This window comes from Dipodomys spectabilis, unplaced genomic scaffold, assembly GCF_019054845.1.
Source record: "Dipodomys spectabilis isolate Male_0828 unplaced genomic scaffold, ASM1905484v1 ptg000242l, whole genome shotgun sequence".
Classification (NCBI taxonomy): domain Eukaryota; kingdom Metazoa; phylum Chordata; class Mammalia; order Rodentia; family Heteromyidae; genus Dipodomys; species Dipodomys spectabilis.
Window position 1 is genome coordinate 3827104 of NW_024870919.1, and position 8044 is coordinate 3835147.

Below are 8044 nucleotides of genomic sequence, written 5' to 3' on the forward strand. Positions count from 1 at the left end.
ATGCTGAACCCTTCCACCTAATACCAAGAGTGAGGTGCAATAATTTATTTTTTCATGTTAAGATGAGTGCTAAGTGTAGGATACACTTTGAATTATCACATTAATTTATTAAAATTAGTTTCATTTTTTTCTTTTCTATATCTGCAGAAAGTAAAATTATATATTAAACATTCAATATGAAGTAATCAATAATAAGTAAACTATTACTAAAATGATATACTATTAAACTGTGATTTGAATTATAGTTCTAACAAATTGTGATGTAAACAACATTTAATAGAATTATGGGTAATGTTTATTAAACTTACCATCTTGTTATTGTTTTCTAATTGTGTCATTTGTTATTCTTGATCCAAGTCATCTCTTCACCTCAATTGTTTATTTTTCTATTTTATCTGTATTGGTTTGCTGATTATGCATTTTGTTTTCCCTTTTTAGTGACTGACATGAGGCTGAAAATCTGTACGCTAGTTTATTACTTCCTACATTAAAGTCAAGTTGCTGCTCTCCACAGCTGTTATACTTTTCTTTGTATAGTACAGCATTTCCCCTAGTCCCACCGACTGTATTGCTGCTCTCATATATATATATATATATATATATATATATATATATATATATATATATTTAATTTTATTGTCAAGGTAATGTACAGAGGGGTTATAGTTACATAATTAAGGTCATGAATTAATTTATTTTCTATCTTGTTACCCCTTCACCCATTTTTCTCCCTCTTCCCTACCAACGCACCTCCCAAGATCGTTTCCAAGCTATTGTTTTGTGAGTAACACTGTTGCATAGTTTCCCCCTTTGTCCTTTGTCTCACTATTTTTTTTTTCCTTCCCGTTCCCCAGTTCGGAACAACATATTTACAATACGCATGGTACCAAAATCAAATACAGTGACTACAGGGGATAAACCATAGGTGGGAAAACATAAAAAAGGAAAAATATAAATCATGTAGTACATTAAGAACAACAACAACAAAGAACATGTCTTGGAGTTCATTTCACTTAGAATCACCTTATACGGTCATATGTACATAGCTATTGAGCTATTCTGCTCATCTACTAATATTATCCTTGATGTACACAATGATGCTCCCTATTACCCAGTAATCCTACTTCTGGGCATTTAACCAGATGGCCACAAACAAGGCCACACTAAAGCTACCAGCACAATTATGGTTATCACAGTAATATTTACCATAGCTAAGATATGGAATCAACCCTGATGCCCCTCAGTAGATGAATGGATCAAGAAAATGAGACACACAGTCACATACACACATACACACACATACTATGCTTCCATCAGAAAGAAAGATACTACCTCATTTGTAAGGAAATGAAGGTCTTGGGAAAAATCATATTAAGTGAAATAAGCCAGACTTAAATAAACATAGTTCCCATGGTTTCCCTTATTTGTAATAATTAGTTTACATCAAGGATAATCTCATGTATTTTAATTTGACAGTTTGTTCTATGTTCAGCATGCAACATTATTGCTATATTGTTTGTTATCATTTCTGCAAACAGGCAGGTATATTGAAAAAATTACGTTCATCTTATCCATTACTGAAAGAAGAACAACTAAAAGAGCAACCTTACTAGGAAGAACAACTCCTACTTATTTAGCTTCATTCCTATGTAAGGCCAATGTTGTCCCCTGTATTCTCATGTACATTTCAACTCTATACCTCATACTGTATATCTAGTATCTTCTACATTGTGAACTAAATGCCCCAGATGTTCCACTTTGCTTTACTTAAAAAAAAATTCTGTCTTAATATTTGAGGTTGGTGTGTGTGTGTGTGTGTGTGTGTGTGTGTGTGTGTGTGTGTGTGTGTGTGTATGTGAGAGTGTGTGTGTGTTTACAAAGATCAGAACACAACATTTTTCTTCATTTCCAATACATTTTTCAGGTCATTGTAAGTTGTGGCTAATGGGAGCAGTCTCTTGTTATTTTAAGGATGAAACAGAAAAAGATATTTGTGCTTGTACCACAGTTGCTTTAATAGTCTGCAGTTGAACACTGAACATTGACTTATATCTTGGTTGCTCTTGTGAATAATGTGAATAACAATGAACTACAGATTTATTTTCGAGTTACCTAGAGAGAAATAATCACATGATTGGTGGGTCACATGATATCTCAACTTTGGATTTCTTTAGAAACTTGCATACTACTTTCTACAACAAGAATACTAACCTGTTTTTTGACCAATAGTGTAGATAATTTCCTTTTCTCCACACTCTCACCAACATTATTACCTTTTCTTCAAAGGTAAAGGGCAGGTTTTTACTATCTGCATTACCCTAGACTGTCCTTAGACTTAAATCCAACCTCCTAAATGCTTGGAATTACAAGCCTTTACCACCATAACTGGTTCCATTAATTTTTTGATAAGTTATAATAGTTATGAAGTTGTATCATAGTAATTTTGAATTATATTTCTCTAATGACTTCTGCTCAAAAAGCATTAAGGCAGCATAGAAGTTGTATTAAACACAACTTTGTAAACCCACAGGCAATTTTCAGGGCTTTATTGAGAACATGTCTATTCAAACCTTTTGTCCATTTTTGATCCAGTTTCTGTTAATCTCATCGTTAATCTTGCTAAATTAGATCAATTATCAATTCAAGGTAGTATAAAAGAAAAAAAATGTAGCAACTCCTAACATTTTTCAGTTTTTAATAACATGGTATTGCTTAAATCATTGTGTTAACAATTGACAGTATATAACTCAATTTAGTTAGACCTGTTACAAGGTTGTAGTTTATTTATTTTACATTGATTGTTCTTTCCAAAGCCTGTTTGTCTAATTTCCCTTGGTTTCTTTAAGTCTCAAGTAGCTCAGATTTCAAACTGAAGAATAAATAGAAGTAAGCAAACAAAAAAATAATACAGTTCCTCTCATCCGATGATGCCTGTATAAGAATGAGGAAAGAGTTAATCCTTTTAAGGACCTATGATGGGACAACAAAAAAATGAATTTATTCTTCTATGTCTTCTTTATCTTTGCGATGTAACTTAAATGTTGTAAAACACAATATACTGCTCAGATAATTTTATGTTTTATCCGTTTTGCACATTTTCATATGGATTTCATCTCAGTCTACAACATTCTTTCATCATTCTGTCCCTGATATTTTTACACTATCAAGACATAAGATAACCAGTTTGATTTACAGCAAGAGAAGTTATCCACCTGGCTTCCTTGGAAGCAGAGCATGATCAATAGATATTACTTCTGGTTGCTAACTACATATAATGGTTTCTGTACTACTTATCACATTCTATTTAGTATTTTAAAAAGAATGCTGGCTAAACTCAAAGCTCATTCCTAGAAGTTTATGTTAAGTATTTCACAAGTTTTATTCCCTTAATTGTTAAGATAACATTTGCTATAATGCTAATGTTATTACCATTTTAGTGTTGGGAAGAATTGTAATTAAAGGCAGTAAGTGCATGACCTAAAGACACACACAGTGAGGAAGGAAATGAGTCAAAGTTTCCAAAAGTCTTTCAGCAATACACAAAAGGTAGATAAAATCTCTCCATTCTATGACACTCTCAATTCAATATTCATATTGCCCATGGTGATTGTTTTCTGTCACATTTGTCTTCAACACAGATTGTGTTGGTGACACTGGGTTATCATGCTCAGAGCTGAGCTTATACATTGAGGTCCAAAGAGAGGCAAATTTCTTCTGTCCCACAATTCCAGTATCCTTTTTAAAAAGTACTAAAACTTTTAAATATCATCATCTACTTTCTTATAAGTAACCAAAAATTTAAAAAATCATAAATAATCACTCCAAAATGCTTTAAAATTGGAGATGCTAAAACATGCCCCTCTGAAGTAAATTTTCTTCTACTTTTAACGTTATTCTGAAAGTCTTTGCTGGTTTGTCAGACCTGTAATCCTAACTACTTGGGATATCTACTCAGGAGCCTGAGATCTGTGGATAACAGTTGAAACCCAATCAGGGCAAATGAAATTCATGAGATTATTTTTCAAAAATTTTAATGAACTAGCAAAGGGCCAAGAATGGAGATGTAGCTCATTTAGTAGCACACCAATCTAGAGAGAAAAGGCCTTGCAAGACTTGAAGCCCTGATTTCAAACTCTGAGCACGCCAACACACATGCAAGTGCTTAAGCACATGCGTGTATTCACAAACATATTTATTCAAATTACCTTCATATCGGAGTTTTGCATGAATTTCTTTGCTAACGAAATTATATGAGTAAAATAAAGGAAATAAACTCATCCATCTCAGAACATTTTTATACATTTTTATTGTAAAAATATTGCACAGAAGGGTAACAATTACATGAGCAAGGTAATGAGTACATTTCCTAACAAGCATTGTTACCTCCTCCTTTATTGTTCCCCTACCATCCCTTCCCTCCCACCTCCACAAGTCCATTAACCCCCTCCATTTCCCGGCCTCAATTGTAAAGTTCACTTTACAACATAGTGTATTGTGCATCTCATTGTTACATGGGTCAACCTGTATCCCTAGTTAAGCATTTTGGTTTTTTTTGTCCTTCCTCTCAAAAAATTAGAGGAGAGTATAAACAAGATGTAGGCACACCAACTTCAAATACAGTGAAAACAGGTGTTATAGCATGGGGGAGGAACATATAAAAAAACAAAAAAAAAAACACACTGCACGTCATAAATATGTAAGAAAAAATAGCAAGAAAAAAAAAAAACCACTGGTGTCCCTAACTTGGGGTTCATTTCCCTTAACACAATCTTATCTGGTCATATACACATAACTTTTGACCTTTTCTGCTTATCCCAGACATATATTAGTTATTGAAAATTAGAGAAACCATGGGACCTACGTTTCTTTGGACTTGGCTTACTTCACTTAATAATTTTTTTCCAAGTCTTTCCATTTCCTAACAAATTGGGCGATGGAATGCTTCAGAAATTTGCCTGTCATCCTTGCACAGGGGCCAGCTAATCTTCTCTGTATCATTCCAATGTTAGTGTATGTGATGCTGAATTGAGCAAAGAACATTTTTTATATATAAATTGTAATTGATTTTCTTAAACTAGACAATACAACAAAACGTAAGTTTAAAAGAATTGTCATGAAATTTTAGAACCATGTATTTCTTACATAAGTACACATTTAAGAAAAAATCAAGATTGACATGCCAAAAACAAAATAATTCCAGATATTTGTTGTTCAAGAGATGTGTAGGAGGAGGAATTCAATTATTCTATACAATGGACCTGTCATATTGAACACTGCAGCAAGTGTTAAGGTTTGTTAAAATATTTAATGTTTTAAATATATTTAATTTTGGGAATTTGCTTATATATGCCAAAACTGGGACTGTTTGGCAGGTCATAATACTTTTCTATAAAGTATTTAAGATTTATGTAGCACATAACTACTACTAAGTATGTACATTTCAGAGTTTATTGAAACCTTACTAATGAGAAGTTGCAAAGTCTTTGTGTAAAGGAGCAGAATAAAGAGTTGACTATGTTAACTACACAGTTTCTGTTAAAACTGTAGGCCTTCCTTACTTTATATGTTAGTGAGGAACAAATGATGATATAAGCCATATACAAATTATGAGATGAACTATAAATGGTAATCTTAGTGGGTGATTTAAACACTACTCATAGCCTATAAAATTCTTGTTGAACGTCATAATCTTAGACAGTGTTAAATGTAAAGAAATATGACAATAATAAAATCTAATTTGTAGTACACTTCAAAAACTGAAAAAATGATAATTGTTTTGTTTTTTATTTTATTAATCATTATTATTTAATTATTGGTTTTCTTTATTTGTAGCATTGTTTCTCTTGTAATATAATACAACTTTTTGTAAGTTGTCATTAGGAGGTACTTTGAGAAGGGTATTGGGATGGCCACACCATTTTTTATAGGTGCATGTGAATTTATAAAGAGGGAAATTAAGAACAAAATATGTATTTAAAAAATGATCAAGTAGAGTCTGATTCAGGAGTGTTGATACATGTCCACACCTAAAATATTAGCCCTAGGCTGAAGCAGAGTTATTACAAAGTTGAAGCCAGGAAAGTGAGAGACTTTGTTTTGTTTTGTTTTGTTTTTATTTTTATTTTGTTGGACATGGGGCTTGAACTCTGGGGCCTGGGTGCTGTCCCTCAGCTCAAGGCTAGTGATACCACTTGAGCCACAGCAGCACTTCCAACTTTTTCTGCTTATGTGATGCTGCGAAAAAAACCCCAAGGCCTCATGCATGCAAGGCAGGCACTCTACCATTGAGCCACCTTCCCAGTACCTGAGAGACTGGATTTTAAAAATCATCTAAACAACATTTGCTTTCTGCTTTGGGTTATATAATGAAATATATGAGTATCTTGTTATGTTTTTGTGCATTGTCATACTTCTAAATTTATACTAACTTCACCCACTTTATCCTTGTCAAAGTCATGAAATATCTCTGAGAGTTTGCTTCTGTGAAGATTGTTTTGTATTTATAATTTCTTCTGAGTCATTTTTATTTTTTATCAAAATCACTTAATATTTCATGTTGATGAGTATTTACCCAGAGACAGGCATATAGAGGATTTAGTTTAACAAGTGAACATTAAAATTAGAGCTCAAAAATAAAAATGAGCCTTAATACATATTTTCATAGCTTTCCCCACATTCTCCCTAAAAGAAGACAATATTAAGAATGTCTGAGGGAGGCTTTTTAGCTCCAATTTTCTTAAGCTCCCTAGGTTTAGAATTCTTAAATCACAGAGACATGCTGTAATGGGAGTAAGATTTTTTGGTACACTTTTCCCTTCAGACTGTGTTTCTCGTTCTTCCCTTTTCTCAACTCCATTATTAGAGATTTTTCTCAGAGATGACACCATCTCCAACTTTTCACTCTTCCTAGCTGGACAAATGAATTTGCAGATCAAGACTCTTAGACAGAAAGAATTTTTAAGAGCCTGAATCTAAGACACTTCTCTCATACACCATCCCTACAAAGACACAAGTACCAAAGCAGGATACATAGTTTCATTTTTTCTAGCAAGGCCAATGCATGAAGTTGCTTGCTTCTGAGTGTGTCTGTTTGTAGCTCTTCCTGATGTTGCAGATTAACTTTATACCTAGTTCCATTATCAGCTACCAGGAATGGCATGTTTAGACCATCCAGGAGGTTGGCTCAACAGGGTGGCTGGATGTGTAGGATGCCTCATGAATGGCACAGAAGATCTGTGTTGGAAATACTGGGGGCAATTAAGATATCCTACAAACACCATCTCAGCAAGGCAAAGTTTACTCCTGCAGAAGGCATCCTGTTGCATGTCCAAGTTGAATAAGCACACTGGCTAGGCAGCCCACCACTGGCTCCCATGAATTTGAGCTTTGGGATCATCTTTCATGATGGATCAAAATTTTGACCCCTTTCAAACTAGTCAAAAGCTTTAATAATCAACCAAATCTGAACACCTGGCCATATGAAAAACAACCAACTTTTACTCAGCTGGTGTTCTACTACTAGTGCCATGTCTCTAGCCCCTAGAACTTCTCTAAAATAGCATTAGTAAGGTTTTGACTACCTTTACAAAGGCAGTGCTTATATCAGTCAAGCACTTCAAGATTTAACTTCTACAATTCTCCCATCTGGTTTTGCTTTCTTTTCTTCCAAACAATAATCATTGACTTTCCTATTCAGCAGTATCCAATAAGATATTTTGATTTAAAAAAGGGTTTGATTAAGGCAGTTTTTCAGTCAGTCACTGAACAAAACCTTTTATAGAAGAGATAAAGCACCTGTGCACACATTACTAAGGAAACAATTACTAAAGAGGTAAATATTGCCACCATGACTCATTGTTAAAATGCTCATTCTGTCATCAAACTAGTAAAGGGATCTGCCACCACACACAGACATACAACCTTTTTTATAAGTGACTGTGGGATTGGTCTTGGGTTTGATCTCATGCTCTGGGCATTGTGCCAGAACAATTTTACTCAAGGCTACCACTTTAGCCACAACTCCAGTAGTATCTTTTTTTGCACC

General features: G+C 33.8%; 1 non-coding gene across 1 annotated transcript; it reads right to left on the bottom strand.

Moving 5' to 3' along the window:
- Nucleotides 1–4921: 4921 nt before the first annotated feature.
- LOC122124738 lies at nucleotides 4922–5033 on the bottom strand. Its single transcript, XR_006150638.1, has one exon. It is a non-coding gene; the product is annotated as a U6 spliceosomal RNA (small nuclear RNA).
- Nucleotides 5034–8044: the final 3011 nt, after the last annotated feature.